Raw genomic sequence first — 17,909 nt, 5'->3', positions numbered from 1 at the left:
AGTCTTTTTGCAGTGTTACTATGGTCTTTCCCTGTTCACTTTTTTAGATTCTCCCAGATTAATTTAGAATTATGTTAATAAAAAAGTTTGCCTTGGCCTGTCTGATTTCTTTCATCACCTTATTTCTCAACATGGTAAACCTACGTCTGTCATGCTCTAATTTGGATTTTAGGGCTATTTTTAGAGCATAATCTCATTCTTTCATCAATTTCCAGATTTCTCCATTTAGCCAAGGAAGAGTGCTCTTTTGGCAAGGTTGGGATTTGATTTTCTTTAGGAAACCATTTATTGTAGTCTGGATTGTGGATAGAAAAACCTGACTATCAGCTTCCACATCTGTATTGGACAAGAGATCATTCCAGTTAATTCCCTTAATTGCGTTTTCAAAATAGTTTAATTCACTCTTAGGTATTCTTAGTTGATCCGGCTTTCTAACAGTAGAGGTTAAACCTGCTCTTAGACAGATTTCTGGCTATAAGTGTCAGATTATGATCAGATAGCCCAGTAACCATATTTAATGATTTTGTCACTCTCTGGTTTATTACTGAACACCAAATCAATCTGTGTTTTAGAGCAACAAGTCACCCTGGTTGGCCCTTTAACTAGCTGTGTAAAGTCAAAGGTATTAGTGATCCGTTTGAGGGTTTTCCTACAAGACTTGTTTTCATAATAAATATTAAAATCTCCCATTAAGATGACCTCTTTCCCAAAATCACATTCCCTAAGCATGTTATATAAGGTCCTACAGTTGACAGTGCATGTCAGAGTAAAAACCAAGCCATGAGGTCGAAGGAATTGTCTGTAGAGCTCCAAGACAGCATTGTGTCGAGGCACAGATCTGGGGAAGGGTACCAAAAAATGTCTGCAGCATTGAAGGTCCCCAAGAACACAGTGGCCTCCATCATTCTTAAATGGAAGAAGTTTGGAACTACCAAAACTCTTCCTAGAGCTGGCCGCCCGGCCAAACTGAGCAATCGGGGGAGAAGGGCCTTGGTCAGGGAGGTGACCAAGAACCCAATGGTCACTCTGACAGAGCTCTAGATTTCCTCTGTAGAGATGGGAGAACTTTCCAGAAGGACAAGCATCTCTGTAGCACTCCACCAATCAGGCCTTTATGGTAGAGTGGCCAGACGGTAGATATTCGTCAGTAAAAGGCACATGACAACTAGCTTGGATTTAGCCAAAAGGCACCTAAAGATTCTCAGACCGTGTGAAACAAGATTCTCTGGTCTGATGAAACCAAGATTGAACTCTTTGGCCTGAATGCCAAGTGTCATGTCTGGAGGAAACCTGGAGGAAACATCCCTACGGTGAACTATGGTGATGGCAGCATCATGCTGAGGCAGGAACTGGGAGACTAGTCAGGATCGAGGCAAAGATGAACAGAGCAAAGAGATCCTTGATGAAAACCTGCCCCAGAGTGCTCAGGACCTCTGATTGGGGCGACGGTTCACTTTCCAACAGGACAACAAACCTAAGCACACAGCACACAGCCAAGACAAAGCAGGAGTGGCTGAATGTTCTTGAGTGGCCCAGCCAGAGCCCGGACTTGAACCCTATCTAACAGCTTTGGAGAAACCTGAAAATAGCTGTGCAGCAACGCTCCCCATCCAACCTGACAAAGCTTGAGAGGATCTGCAGAGAATAATGTGAGAAACTCCCCAAATACAGGTGTGCCAAGCTTGTAGCGTCATACGCAAGACGACTCCAGGATGTAATCGCTGCCAAAGGTGCTTCAACAAAGTACTGAGTAAAGGGTGTGAATAGTTATGTAAATGTGACATTTCTGTTTTTATTTTAATAAACTTGCAAACATTTCTTAAAACCTGTTTTTACTTTGTCGTTGTTGGGTATTGTTTGTAGATGACGAAAAACAACAATTTAATCAATTTTAGAATAAGGCTGTAAGTCCCTGCAAGCTCCTACATGTCATCTCTAGTTGACATCTTTGCTAACAGGTATTGTGTCAATTTAAAACTTGCACAAGACAGTTCACAGAATTGTTCATTTAAAGAAATGTATGCAATGTATTAATTACTACATTTAACTAACATTAGATAGATTAGATCCAGAGATTCTTACCTTTTCCCCGACTCGGCAGTCTCATCCAGATCATCATGGCATTTAGTTCTTTATGATAGCCACATTAGCAGCTAATTAGCATTTCATTTTGGGGGGGGGGGGGTGTAAATACAGGCAAATATATTCATAAAAGCCACCTTGTCCTAGAGAGATTTACATGGTAATCCAAATGTCACGCCACGAAACATGAAACACAGCCCTTTAAGTGTTTCTAAAATGCCCTATGAGAAAAATTTAAGGTGGAAAAACGATTGGAACCATTTTCCTGTTTGACCGCTAGGTTATGGTTATGATTCATACTGTGATACTCTATAAGTTGCATGGACTCACTCTTTGTGCAATAATAGTGTTTAACATGACTTTTGAATGACTACCTCATCTCTTTACCTCACACTTACAATTATCTGTAAGGTCCCTCAGTCAAGCAGTGAATTTCAAACACAGATTCAACCACAAAGACCAGGGGGGTTTTCCAGTGCTTCGCAAAGAAGGGCACCTATTGGTAGATGGGAAAAAATGCAGACATTGAATAACCCTTTGAGCATGGTGAAGTTATAAATTATACCTTGGATGGTGTATCAATACACCCAGTCACTACAAAGATACAGGTGTCCTTACTAGGGGGCGGCAGGTAGCCTATGGGGCGGCAGGTAGCCTTGGGGTTAGAGCGTTGGGCTGACAAGGTAAAAATTAGTCGTTCTGCCCTTGAACAAGGCAGTTAACCCCCTGTTCCCCGGTAGACCATCATTGTAAATAAGAATTTGTTCTTAACTGACTTGCCTAGTTAAATAAAGGTTAAATAAAAAATAAAATACTAACTCAGTTGCCGGAGAGAAAGGAAACAGCTAAGGGATTTCACCATGGGGCCAATGGTGACTTTAAACCAGTCACAGAGTTTAAACTGATCAAAAAACACTTTTGGTGGAAGGTGACCTATACATTCCAATAAGGGTAAAAGACATTTGAGGAGACAGTGTAACGTTCAGGCCAATACATTCTAGTTCATTATCACATGACCAATCAATTTGTTTACATCAGATATGTTCTTTAAAGTAAATCATCACACACCCTCCTCTTCCTTCAATCCTGTCTCTCCTGAAAACATTGTAGCCAGGCACAATCAAAGCAGCATATGGAGAGTTTTTATGGAGCCATGTCTCTGAGAGGCAGAGGAAGTCAAGGTTGGAGTCTGTGAGTAGATGTTGAATTTGATCACTTTTTGGAATGACACTACAAATGTTCAAGTGCCCCCCTAGTAGTCCCCAGATGACTCGAGAGTGATTGACACATTGAAAAAAGTAACATTTTCTGTGTTTTCTGACGGCTGGGTTTAGGCCGTTTTGTTTCGTTTTGATTAGGGGCAGTTCGGTAGTGCAATTAACAATCCCTCCTGCCTGCACTGGATGCGGGGAACTAATTAAAACAGCTTGCATACCAGAAGCAGAGTCAGGGATCGCATATAGCGACTTGGGTATGTTTGAAGAGTCTAAATCTATCCTGGAGCCGGGTGAGTCGAGAGAAACCATGGGACCATAGCACTCACCCACTACCACAGCGGCGACGATCAGTGGACGAGGCCATCCACTGCTTTCCACTCCGGTGAGTATCGCTGGCTCGGTGATGTTAGGCCCAGGATTGAGTTGCACATCCCCGGAGAGTAGGAGGGTAGTGAACAGGTAGTTTAAAAGTTTCCGATAAATGTTGGACTTGTTTGTTACGCCTAAGCGGTTCAGTGGAATAGGGAGCGAGGTAGACTTGGCCATTATTCAGAACATTATGGTATGCTGTGTACTGTCCGCTCCCGTGGAACGGTGAACCAATGTGTTTGGTGTTGATAATCTCCGGTAGTAGACTGATTGTGTCATCCCAGCAGGGACGCTGGGATCACTTTCCAAAGTTGAAATGGTCCTCATCAAGATGCAACATCTTATCAGGTATGAAGGTAAGACCCAGATGCAGACCACATCGAATAAACAATAGTTTAATATTCCAACAGGGGCAATAGACAGGTCAAGGCAGGCAGGGGTCAGTAAACCAGAGGTGGGGAAACGGTACCGGGTAGAAGGCAGGCTCAGAGTCAGGGTAAGGCAGAGGTCGGTAATCCAGAGGGGGCAAAAATACAGGTCGGCACGCAGGTTCAGGGGCAGGCAGAGTGGTCAGGCATACGGGCTCGGAGTCAGGACAGGCAAGGGTCAAAACCAGGAGGGTAAGAAAAGAGAGACTGGAAAAAAACAGGAGCTGAGACACAAAATGGTGGTTGACTTGAACAAACAAGATGACCTGGCAACAGACGAACAGAGAGCACAGGTATAAACAGACAGGTGATAATGGGGAAAATGGGCGACACCTGGGGTGGGGTGGATACAATCACAAAGACAGGTGAAACAGATCAGGGTGTGACATCTGGCTTCAGTTTTTTTACAGTTTTGTCATGGCAATGTGATGATCCTCAGCCATGGAGAGGTAGGGACATTGGTTTCGCGCTAGCTAGCTGTTTACTTATATAAACAGTCAATAAACTTGTAGCTGGATAGCACAATAATGTCTCTGAGTTTATAGTCGTTTCCGATTACCGTTAGTTGTCCAAAACTAGCTTGGTTCTGTGCTGGGGCAATACGTCAAGTCAAAATCCGACACTTAAACCAGCATTCAACAAATATAACTGAATAACTCTCATGTGACTGGCTGGTAAGCCATCACTCATACAATAACTATATAGGTGGGATCTCCACTTACAACAATATGAAGGGCCACAGTGAATGCTTTTGTTTATATGTTATGTGCGATTGAATTACACATAGGCAAATGCATCATAAAAAACATTTATTTATTGAGCCCTTGCTGTTAATAGATCGCAAAGCAGCATAAAATTTAGCTAAAAGTTTGGAAATAACAACTTCACTTTCTCATTCATAGCTTAAAAATGCATATCAAGTGCACTGTTTAGCTCACATCTGAAGGCTGGAGGGCTTTTAGGACGTCTTCTACTGCAGATTGCTAAAATATCCTAATGATTATGATCCCGCTTCCTCAATTCAAATATTATGGCGACACTTTACCAAAGATGGTTTGGTATGGTTTAGAAACTTGGGAACCAAGCTCGAGTTATCAGTGTAGCCTGTTACCGCCTAGACTAGTTGAAATATCTTCACCCCTAGAAAAAAAAGGCTCCAGGCTTCCGTTATAACTAGGGCTCCCGAGTGGCGTAGCGGTCTAAGTCACTACAGTCAATTAACTGTCAATTTATTGGATTTTTTACATTTATTTACTGGGGGCAGTTTGGAAAAAAACAAATCCCGTATGAATGGTCCTCTTGGCAATAATGATCCCTCGGCTACACAGCTGATGCCTGCTGGACTGTTCATTAACACATTTTGTTTATCTGTCGGCAACAGCCTCGAACTCAGGCCCTGTGTGTAGCTAACTGACCCGCTCTGCCCATTCATCGCCATTTACCCGATGTTGTTGTCTTAGCTGTTTACCCGTTGTTGTCTTAGCTCTATCAATCAACACCTGTGATTGCTTTATGCCCCTCTCTAATGTCAATATGCTTTGTATACTGTTGTTTAGGGCAGCTCTCATTGTTGTAGTTTACTGCGGAGCCCCTAGTCCCGCTCAACATGCCTAAGATGGCCCCTTTGTCCCGCCCCCACACATGCGGAGACCGCACCTAGCTTAACTGGCGCCTCCAGAGATGCAACTAATCTCATCGTCACTCAATGCCTAGGTTTACCTCCACTGTACTCACACCCTACCATACCCTTGTCTGTACACTTTGCCCTGAATCTATCCTACCACGCACAAAAACCTGCTCGTTTTATTCTCTGTTCCCAAAGCATTAGACGACCAGTTCTTTTAGCCTTTAGCCATACCCTCATCCTATCCTCCTCTGTTCCTCTGGTGATGTGCCCCCAGGCGCTCTCATTTGTTGACTTCTGCAACCGTAAAAGCCTTGGATTCATGCATGTTAACATCAGAAGCCTCCTCCCTAAATGTTCTTTATTCACTGCTTTAGCACACTCCACCAACCCTGATGTCTTAGCTATGTATGAATCCTGGCTTAGGAAGGCCACCAAAAATTCGGAAATTTCTATCCCCAATTACAACATTTTCCGTCAAGATAGAACTGCTAAAGGGGGCGGAATTGCAATCTACTGTAGAGATAGCCTGCAGAGTTCTGTAATACTATCCAGGTTTATCAAGGAACCTAACATGTATAACCCCAAATCCGTAAACATGGAATGTATTGGCCTGAACGTTACACCGCTGCTGTTTACAACCAGGATCTCAGCGATCACTGCCTCATTGCATGCGTCTGTTATGGGTCCGCGGTCAAACGACCACCCCTCATCACTGTAAAACGCTCCCTAAAACACTTCTGCGAGCAGGCCTTTCTAATCGACCTGGCCCAGGTATCCTGGAAGGATATTGACCTCACCCCGTCATTAGAGGATGCCTGGTTATTCTTTAAAAGTGCGTTCCTCAACATCTTAAATAAGCATGCCTCATTCAAAAAATGTAGAACTAAGAACAGATATAGCCCTTGGTTCACTCCAGACTTGACTGCCCTTGACAAGCACAAAAACATCCTGTGGCATACTGCACTAGCATCGAATAGTCCCCGCGATATGCAACTTTTCAGGGAAGTCAGGAACCAACATACACAATCAGTTAGGAAAGCAAAGGCTAGTTTTTTCAAACAGAAATTTGCATCCTGCAGCACTAATTCCAAAAGGTTTTGGGACACTAAAGCCCATGGAGAATAAGAGCACCTCCTCCCAGCTGCCCACTGCACTGAGACTAGGAAACACTGTCACCACCGATAAATCCACGATAATCGAGAATTTCAATAAGCATTTCTCTATGGCTTTCCACCTGGCTCTGCACCCCCAGCAGCAACTGGACCGAGCCCACCCCCCGCTTCTCCTTCACCCAAATCCAGACAGCTGATGTTCTGAAAGAGCTCCAAAATCTGGATCCCTACAAATCAGCTGGGCTAGACAATCTGAACCCGCTCTTGCTAAAATTATCCGCTGCCATTGTTGCCATCCCTATTACTAGTCTGTTCAACCTCTCTTTCGTATCGTCTGAGATTCCCAAACATTGGAAAGCGGCCGCGTTCATCCCCCTCTTCAAAAGGGGAAGACACTCTAGACCCAAACTGTTACAGACCTATACCCATCCTGCCCTGCCTTTCTAAAGCCAAGTTAACAAACAGATCACTGACCATTTCGAATCCCAACCATTTCGAAACCCTTCTCCGCTATGCAATCCGGTTTCCGAGCTGGTCAACGGGTGCACCTCAACCACGCTCAAGGTCCTAAACAATATCATAACCGCCATCGATAAAAGACAGTAATGTGCAGCCGTCTTCATCGACCTGGCCAAGGCTTTCGACTCTGTCAATCACCGTATTCCTATCGACAGACTCAACAGCCTTGGTTTCTCTAATGACTGCCTCGCCTGGTTCACCAACTACTTCTCAGATAGAGTTCAGGGTGTCAAATCGGAGGGCCTGTTCGGAGACCTCTGGCAGTCTCTATGGGGGTGCAACAGGGTTCAATTCTCGGGCTGACTCTTCTCTCTGTATACTTCAATGATGTCGCTCTTGCTGTGGGTGACTCTTTGATCCACCTCTACGCAGACGACACAATTCTGTATACATCTGGCCCTTCTTTGGACACTGTGCTAACAAACCTCCAGACGAGCTTCAACGCCATACTACACTCCTTCCGTAGACTCTAACTGCTCTTAAATGCATGGTCTTCAACCGATCGCTGTCCCCACCCGTCCGACTAGCATCACTACTCTGGACGGTTCTGACTTAGGTATTTATAGTTGTCCACATATTCTAGGTGTCTGGCTAGACTGTAAACTCTCCTTCCAGACTCATATTAAGCATCTCCAATCCAATATTAAATCTAGAATCGGCTTCCTATTTCACAACAAAGCCTCCTTCACTCATGCTGCCAAACATACCCTCGTAAAACTGACTATCCTACCGATCCTTGACGATGTCATTTACAAAATAGCCTCCAACACTATACTCAGCAAATTGGATGCAGTCTATCACAGTGCCATCCGTTTTGTCACCAAAGCCCCATATACTACCCAGCCCCGCGACCTGTATGCTCTCGTTGGCTGGTCCTCACTACATATTCGTCGCCAAACCCACGGGCTCCAGGTAATCTATAAGTCTTTGCTAAGCAAAGCTCCGCCTCATCTCAGCTCACTGGTCACCATAGCAACACCCACCGGCAGCACATGCTCCAGTAGGTATATTTCACTGGTCAAAGCCAACACCTCTTTTGGCCGCCTTTCCTTCCAGTTCTCTGCTGCCATAATGACTGGAACGAATTGCAAAAATCACTGAAGTTGGAGACTTATATCTCCCTCACTAACTTCAAGTGTCAGCTGTCAGAGCAGCTTACCGATCGCTGCAGCTGTACACAGTCCATCTGTAAATAGCCCATCCAACCAACTACCTACCTCATCCCTTATATTTGTTTTTCTGCTCTTTTGCACACCAGTAATTCTGCTTGCACATCCTCATCTGCACATATCACTCCAGTGTAAATTGCTAAAGTGTAATTACTTCGTCACTATGGCCTATTTATTGCCTTACCTCCTTACTTCATTTGCACACATTGTATACAGATTTTTCTATTGTGTTATTGACTGTACGTTTATTTATCCCATGTGTAACTCTGAGTTGTTGTTTTTGTCGCACTGCTTTACTTTATCTTGGCCAGGTCGCAGTTGTAAATGAGAACTTCTCCTCAACTGGCCTACCTGGTTAAATAAAAGTTATTTTATTTTTTTATAATAAATAACATAACCAAAATTCTTTAGTAATACTAGTCCTGTGCGAATAGGGCTTAAATTAGCAATGTGCAGTGATGTCACTTACTGTACCTTCCTGAGGCAGGAAATATTGTCTCCCCCCCTAGACTCGTAAAATACGTGGCTTTGATGGGTCAATGGTATTGAAGGGGACTTCAGAGAAGGGAACTCCTCACAGGGGGTATTAAGAGGTGTCTAGGGGTGGGAGCTAGGTGTTGGTTTGGAATTTGGGACATTTCATGGTGAGCTTATCTGGTCCTGTGTGATTCTTAGCTCCTGTTTCTCCTATACACTGTGTGTACAAAACATTAAGACCATCTGCTCTTTACATGACATAGCTTTTACCTGGGTTCACCAGATCAGTCTATGATCCCTTAATGATTTCACTTGTTAAATCCACATTAAATCAATGTAGATGAAGGGGAGAAGACAGATTAAAGAAGGATTTTTAAGCCTTAAGACAATTGAGACAGATAGTGTATGTGTGCCATTGAGGGTGAATGGGCAAGACAAAACATTTAAGTGCCTTTGAACGGTCTATGGTAGTAGGAGCCAGGCACACCGGTTTGTGTCAAGAACTGCAACGCTGCTGTTTTTTTTAACGCTCAAATGTTTCCCCTTTGTATCAAGAATGGTCCACCACCCAAAGGACATCCAGCCAACTTGACACAACTGTGGGAGGCATTGGAGTCAACATTGGCCAGGATCCCTGTGGAATGCTTTCGACAACTTGTAGAGTCCATGCCCTGACGAAATAAGGCTGGCAAAAAGGGGGATGCAACTCAATATTAGAAAGGTGTTCTTAATGTTTTGTACACTCAGTGTATACTGTTTAAAAATTACACTTAACCCTACAGCCCTGGCATCATACACACTAACGCACTACACTAACTCACTAACATGGAGTAAGTACACACACTAATGCAATAACAGGATAACACAGGTAAATCCAATCACTCAACACATGATCGCATTAACTAATTACATGCTATTCTACACATTTTGCTATGAGGCTGAGAGAAAGGATTGCAGTCAGTTTCCTCCTAGGTCTGAGGTCTCCATCATATTCCACATAATATCAGTTCTCTTCGTTCTCCTGAACTGCACAAAACTGGGTGCTACACATCACCAAGTTCCCCCATTCAATACAAATCACTATTAGTTCAAGTGAAAGAAGCTTCACAACCGAGACTAGTTGCTTAGCCAGTCAAATACAGCAAGTTTTAATTCTAGGCAGGATTTAAATTATAAAAAGTCAGGACAACCCATAAACCTTGTAAATGGGTAATTCTTGAAATGTGGTGGAAAAAAGTTGCACATAGTCATGTGAAAAAGTAAGTACACCCTATGGAAAGTGGTCTTTTTTTCTACATATTTGGACACATGGATATTTGAGCAAAATTCCAACCACATTTATTGATAAAGGTGACACAATTTAACAAATCACACACAAAAATGTTTACTTTGAAAATGTTATGCAATTAAAATAAACAAAAATGCAATTTCCTTATGCATAAAAAATTTGTACAACCCCTACCATCACCTACAATGCAAATTATTAGGAAATCATTAGAGAGTACCTTGGGATGGTCCAGCCTTCCACAAAGATGAGACACTTGGTCTGATTTGATCTTAACCATAATGGGTGTGTGGTAACACATCATGCCAATATCAGAAGACCTACCTGAGGCCCTCAGAAGAAAGATTAGATGCCTGTGAGTCTGGGAGGGGTTACTGATCCATTTCCAAGCAATTTGAAGTACATTGTTCCACTGTCCGACGGATCATCTACAAATGGAGAAAATTCCAGACCACTGGCAATCTACCTAGGACAGGTCATCCCACCAAATTCAGCCCAAGAGCTGACCGAAAGATGCTCATAGAAGTCTCTAAGAACCCCAGGGTAACATCAAGGGATCTACAGGCCTCTCTTGCCACAATCAATATTGAAGTGCATGAGTCAACTGTCAGAATGAGACTGAGCAAACTTGGCCTACATGGAAGGTCAGGAAGGAAGAAGCCTCTGCTCTCAAAAAGAAATATCAAGACAAGACTGATGTTTGCCAGACAACACCTGGGTGAAGACCAAAACTACTGGAACAACATGGACAGATGAGTCAAAGGTAGAGTTGTTTGGCTGCAATGCCAAATGCCATCTTTGGTGAAAACGAAACACTGCCTTTGAACAGAAGAATCTCATACCAACCGCTCATACCAACCGTAAAGCATGGAGGCGTTGGCATTATTGTTTGGGACTACTTTGCTGCCTCAGGGCCAAATTGCCATCATTTAGTCAACCATGAATTCCATATTGTACCAGAGAATTCTTGAGGAGAATGTGAGGCCATCTGTCAAAAAGCTGAAGCTGAACCAAACATGGATCTTGCAACAGGAAAATGATCCAAAACACACAGGCAAAGCTACAACAGAATGGCTCAAAAATAAGAAATGGAGGGTTATGGAATGGCCGAGTCAAAGCCAAGCTCTCAATCCTGTTGAAATGCTGTGGGGGCACTTGAAGCGGGCCGTGCATGCAAGAAAGCCCTCGAACATGACACAGTTGAAGCAGTACTCTAAAGAAGAGTGGGGGGAAATTCCTCCCAGTCGATATAAGAGACTGATAGACGGTTACAAGAATTGGCTTCATTAAGTTACTTCAGCCAAAGGGGGCAACACCAGCTATTGAAGCTAGGGGTGTACTTATTTTTTTCCGCACTATGGAATGTGCATTTCTGTAGATTTTTTATGAATAAATTATTGCAAAGTATAAGTACCTTTATCCGTCAATAGTGTTGAAGTGAAGGTTACATATCCATCTGTCCAAATATTTACAAAGAAATACTACTTTCCAGGGGGTATACTTACTTTTTCACGTGACTGTAATACATATTTGGTTTATATTGAACTGATTATCAATGATCAAACATAATGCAAGTCATGTATACCACAAAACTGTATGTCTATGCATTGTTTAAAGTAATTAGGTCAAGCAAATTGTCTTGACCCAGGAGTGATTAGTTGTTGTGACATGTTTTTGCAATTTAGAGATATATTATTTTTAATGCAAGAAAGTAAACAAAAGTATGTAATACATTATATAGATCAATTTAAACAAAGATCACTATTAAAATACCTTGTTTTAATAAAAATGCGCTCATTTAAAAATGTTCTGTTTGAACCCTATCCCAAAACTTAAACACATGCTCTGGAAATTTTAGTGAATAGAAAAGTAATTTTTAAACCTCCCGCTTTGGGCTGGATGTGTCAATGTGTAGTTCATACATGCAGAATCTACACGATCAGAATTACTATTTTACCTCAATTAGCCATGAAATCTCTTGTTTGAAACTATTAGTTTCTTTATTTTTTTGCCATTTTCCCCCATGTGGGCCTGCTCCCTAGCAATTTGATTTCTAACCAAGAGCTTCAGACCCCTGCCATTTGAGTGATAGCTAGCAAGATGCACACACAGCAGAGCGAGAGAGAGAACAATGACGGGATGCACATATGTGCATAATATGACATATTATGCGATTTTCGGGGACCACGTTTGGCTCGTAAGTGCTACTTTCAGAACTACTGGCTAAAAAGTATACAACAGTACCAGAGGATTTCCTTAACCCATTCCTTAACTAGTCTGAATGCCTAAACTTAAACTTCAGTTTTGACGTTCCTCAATTACCTTAAATGTGTAATTGGTGTTACTACTTCTACTGGTGGCACAATGTTATCATAATGGTAAAAATTATTTAAAGTCATTAAGCTGCCATATTAGTTGATTTACAATTACAAATATATATATTTTTTAATCAAGAAAAATGAACCATGCCCAAATGCCACCGCAATTCAAGAAGAACCAAAATAACAATATTAGTCCTCCTGTGTATCATAGTTTTTGGCCATCCTCACTAACGGCATCTTTTTGCCTATTCCCTGCCTGTACTTTTGCCTATCAGATTTCCTGTCATCAACCTCTTGCCTGATCTCCCGGACTACGTTATTAGCCTTTTCCCTGCCTGTACTGTTACCTTTTTGGAGTCCCTGTGTATGACCTTCTGCCTGCCCCTGGACCCAGCTACCTGCTCTCTGTGGTCTCCTACTAATAAACACCTGCTGCGCCCTGCGCTTGAAACCAGCACTCTGTCTCCCATCGTACTCATTACATTAAGCAAGCTGAACTATTCTCTTTCATAAAGTATTCATGAGCCAGGCCATCTAAATAGTACTGATGATGTCATTGATGATGTCATCATCCCGGACATCTGAGTGGTGATATATTGGCTCTATTGACGGCTTCATCTAACCCTGATTTCAGAGTACTCTCAAATTACTCATTGCGGTTTGTCCCCCAGTTCTCTCACAATCAATACCCCCACACAGTGTGTGTGTGTGTGTGTGTGTGTGTGTGTGTGTGTGTGTGTGTGTGTGTGTGTGTGTGTGTGTGTATAGAGGCCAGAGAAGGTTGATGCTGACTGCTGACCTTTTGCCCATACGTCCGTGCCTCAGAGAGCAGAAAATCACCACTACTCATATCATGGTTGAGGAGTGACCGCCACTACAGGTCTCAGGGCTAAGGCTAAGACGACTAAGCGTAAGCTGGCAGAAACAAGCAGACCCCTTCTACATGAGGTACAGAGGAATGTGTCTTATCATCTCTGTGAGGCAGTGTATCTTTACCAAGGAACAAGGGCTTTTACATTGTGTCAACTAAAGACGCAAACAGAAGCTACTGTCAAACTAAGAGTATCAAAGTGTCCTCAGCCAAAAAAAAATATATTTCTCAAGAACAGTTGCCTTCTCTCTTTCCCTTCCACAGTGTTGTATTTCTCTCCTATGTAATGAAAAACGACTACTGAAATACTAGACAAAACATATTTCGTGCAGTAGTGGCTATGTAGAGACTTGTAGGGATTGTGTAGTTTAGATACACAAGTAGAGTTTTGTGTTCAGTAGGAAAACATTAGTGTTTCCAGTAGTAAAGTAGTACTCAGGTAGAGATGTTAACTACTTGATGTTGGTTGTAAATAAATAGTAAAAACACTACAGCTTTACTACACACAAGCTTGTCAATAGTAATCAGGTAGTGATTTTACTAGTTGATGTTGGTAGTAAATAAGCAGTCACTACAGCAGAAGAAGACAAAACAGGAAGTAGATAGTTGTTGTTAGCTATCTAGTAAGTATGTGTTTTTGTATCCAAATGTACAGTATGTTCATATTTGTATACTTACCCATCCTACTTAGCACTTTTGACCTGTTGCCAAGGAAGCCCTCGACATAAGACTAGAGGCCATTGTTGGTAAGAATAACATTGTTTATCAAATGTTTTTCTGTGTATGTGACCTCTGTTAGCAGATGATTGATAATGGCTTATAAATGGTTGTCTCTTATGCTTGTCTTTGTTTTCTAAAAAGTTATGTGGTGGAGAAATGTGGCTGCAACAAAAAAGAGGATCTGAATATATATTGAACAAAAATATAAACGTAACATGTAAAGTGTTGGTCCCATGTTTCATGAGCTGAAATAAAAGATCCCAAGGGTGCTGAGGAATATTTGTCTGTAATAAAGCCCTTTTTGAGGAAGAACTCATTCTGATTGGCTGGGCCTGGCTCCCCAGTGGGTGGGCCTGTGCCCTCCAAGGCCCACACATGGCTGCACCCCTGCCCGGTCATGTGAAATCCATAGATTTGGGCCTAATTAATTTAAATTGACTGATTTCCTTAGAAGAACTGCAACTAAGTCATATCTTTGAAATTGTTGCACGTTGCGTTTAGATTTTTATATAGTATAGTTAAGTCAAAGCTGAATGAAGACATAAGGGATTAAAAAAAAAAGTATAAATGTAATTTATTTTATAATTAATTTCATTTTAAAAATGCAATTACGTTTGTATAATCATACTAGTTCTTGTTTGATGATATAACTACAGTTAGAAACTTAAGGAAATAACATGTGCACTTCTCTAGTCCCTCAGTCTTCATGGCAGTGTACACATTTTTATTTATTTAACCTTTATTTTAATTATGGTAATGTAACGACATAATACAAACATAGTGCTGATAAAGGCTGTTCGAGTTATTAATAGTTGTCTGTCTGTTTACCTCAGTCTGTCTCCCTCTGCCCTGCTGACAGTCTGCTGCCACAGAGCTTCCACACAACACACTGATGAATGTAAATAATAATACAAATTTAAAAAAGGGAGGTTCTATGTTAATTAGGTGATGCATAATTGCGATAATCTCAGTCGGTATTAGATAGAACGTCGCGGCCCCACCCACCTGTGGGGAAAACAACCTGTTGTTACCTAAATTACCCCATTGGCTCACAACAAATACTTTACGTTTTTCAAAAGCAATTTTGTTGTTGTCTGATTGTTTTAGTCAAATACAAAACTACATTTAAGAAAAGTACAATATGTCTAATCCTTAAGAGTCTATTAATGCACATGTGTGTCAATCTAAGGGTGTATTTGTAAATTTACTCTGGCTATCTACTCCGATTTCAGAGCACTCTAGTCTGAGTGTGCCAGAGGGCAGAATAACTGGCAACACTTTCCATGACAGACTGACCAGGTGAATTCAGGTGAATCCAGATAAAAGCTGTGATCCCTTATTGAGGTCACTTGTTAAATCCACTTCAAATCAGTGTACATGAAGGGAAGGAGACAGGTTAAAGAAGGATTTTTAAACCTTGGGACAATTGAGACATGGATTGTGTATGTGTGCCATTCAGAGGGTGAATGGGCAAGACAAAAGATTTTAGTGCCTTTGAATAGGGTATGATAGTAGGTACAACTCAATATTAGGAAGTGTTCTGCAACAGGGTGATTAAATTAAGATCCTACATCTGTAAACACACCTTTACGCTCCCTGTTTCTTTCTCAGTGATTCCATCTTCACTCTCATTGTGAGACAGTGTTTTTAACTAGCTCTTAAACAGCTAGCTTTAGCCTAGTGTCTCTGGAGAACCAAGCTGGCAATTATAAAAAATCACCTTAATCACCTTTAAATCACCTTATCAGACTGCCTCAGAACAGCCAGCCAGATCAGAATACAGAGTCTACCAGACCAGCAGGCAGAGGTCTCACACGTTCACGTCACACCAGAACAAGACAGAGACAATTAACGGAAATAAATCCTTATTTTCAAACATTGTGATTGTGCAAGAGTGCCAGAGATTAATATGTGTCACTGCAAAGGACACAGGGCAAGGCCTTACTGAGCCAGGGTTGGCAGATCTGTAGAAACTTCAAGCTAAAACTTTTAATTTAACTCTAGCATTTTGGATTTGAGATCAAATGTAGCGACACTAGAGAATGTCACCTTTTATTTGAGGGTATTCTCATATTTGATCATATACCCAAGACATGCTACGTTAATGTGTGTGTTACCATGATTACTTGTTAGATATTGCTGCACTGTCGGAACTAGAAGAATAAGCATTTCGCTACACCTGCAATAACATCTGCTAAACACGTGTATGTGACCAATACAATTTGATTTGATTATGGATAATCATGAATGAATCGTGAATATTGATGAGTGAGAAAAGAACACCGGCACAAAGATCACCCCCCCTCAAAAAAATGCTAACCTCCGCTGTTATTGGTAATGGTGAGAGGTTAGCATTTTTTTAGGGGGGGGGATATGACACACACAGAGAGAGAGATACAGACACACAAAGATTAGCAGGCATACTTTTTGAGGGGGGTATGATCTTTCTGCCTGTGTCATTTTCTCACTCATCAATTTTCACGATTTATTCCTGATTATCCATAATCATGGAGGCATTTCACATTAACATAGGTGTTCAGAAACATTATTTTCTTATTAACAATTTACCATTCCCTTCTATTGGACACAACAATCTGAAACACAACCAAAACAAATGCATCCAACAAGTTTGTAGATTCACACGCTTGATGTAGTCATTGCGTGCTAGGAATATGGGAACAAATAAAACATTTGCTTACTTTAATACACTGTCCAAATACCTACGACACCTTCAAATGGGGGGACTAGATACATAAAGTGCCTCCATTTGCAAATGGTAAAACAGATATGTATGAAAGATAGAAAGAGATACAGACAACGTGAGAAGTACAGACATCGATGGAGAGAGCAGCTGCAGTGGTACTTACAGGGGAGAAGAGGTCGCCCGCGAAGGGAAACAGAAGACTCTCTCCTTCTGTTTACGGTATCCAGAGATTTCCCAGGTGTTTGTGTAAAAGTGTAATTATGTGTTTTAGGCAGATAATCCAGAGCTGCAGGAATGTTATTCTGATGGTAGCAGGCAGAACACAGGCAAGAGAGAGAAATAGAGAGCAAGTAGTAGCGAGAGACAACCACTCCGGTCTTCCCCTCTGACAGCGCAGGACTCAGCCACTCCGTCCGCCTGCATGCAATGACCTGCTGCTTGAAAAAGAATAAACAGAAAAAAAAAGCAGAAGCTAACTCGAGATTAGGAGAAGAGAGGGAACGCTACAGAAGAGTGTTATAATCAACCTCTCTCTCCGCCCCCCTACCGCCTTCACCCCGCCCTCATTGTTATAGCAACGGCCAATCACAGCTCAGCATCGCACAAGCGTTCCACAGCCTGCCCTGCAGTGTTGACATGATTCTCACTTTAACCAGCTAATGCAGGACAGCCATTTTTTGGGAACAGGTTGTAGCAACTGAACAAATCAAATCATATCCAATTTTATTTGTCACATGCGCCAAATAAAACAGGTGTAGACCGTACAGTGAAATGCTTACTTACAAGCCCTTAACCAACAATGCAGTTTTAATAAAATACAAAAATATAAGAGATAAGTATAACAAATAATTAAAGAGCAGCAGTAAATAACAATAGCGGGGCTATATACAGGGGGTACCCGTACAGAGTCAGTGTGTCAATGTGCAGTGGCACCGGCGTCGAGGTAATTTATGTAATTATGTACATGTAGGTCGAGTTATTAAAGTGGCTATGCATAGATAATAACAG

General features: G+C 41.8%; 1 protein-coding gene across 3 annotated transcripts in view; it reads right to left on the bottom strand.

Annotated features, from left to right (window-relative positions):
• Positions 1–17,119, bottom strand: part of cdk18 (cyclin dependent kinase 18) — a 57,663-nt gene extending 40,544 nt beyond the window's left edge. For all 3 annotated transcript variants that reach the window (XM_039015928.1, XM_039015929.1, XM_039015930.1), the window contains exon 1: positions 17,065–17,119. The gene's annotated coding sequence lies outside the window, so the exon portion shown is untranslated. The remainder of the gene's footprint in view (positions 1–17,064) is intronic.
• Between the last annotated feature and the right edge of the window lie 790 nt (positions 17,120–17,909).

Source organism: Salvelinus namaycush, chromosome 20 (genome assembly GCF_016432855.1).
Source record: "Salvelinus namaycush isolate Seneca chromosome 20, SaNama_1.0, whole genome shotgun sequence".
Lineage (NCBI taxonomy): Eukaryota > Metazoa > Chordata > Actinopteri > Salmoniformes > Salmonidae > Salvelinus > Salvelinus namaycush.
The sequence above is the reverse complement of the archived record's forward strand: the minus strand, read 5'-3'. Positions and strand labels throughout refer to the sequence as shown.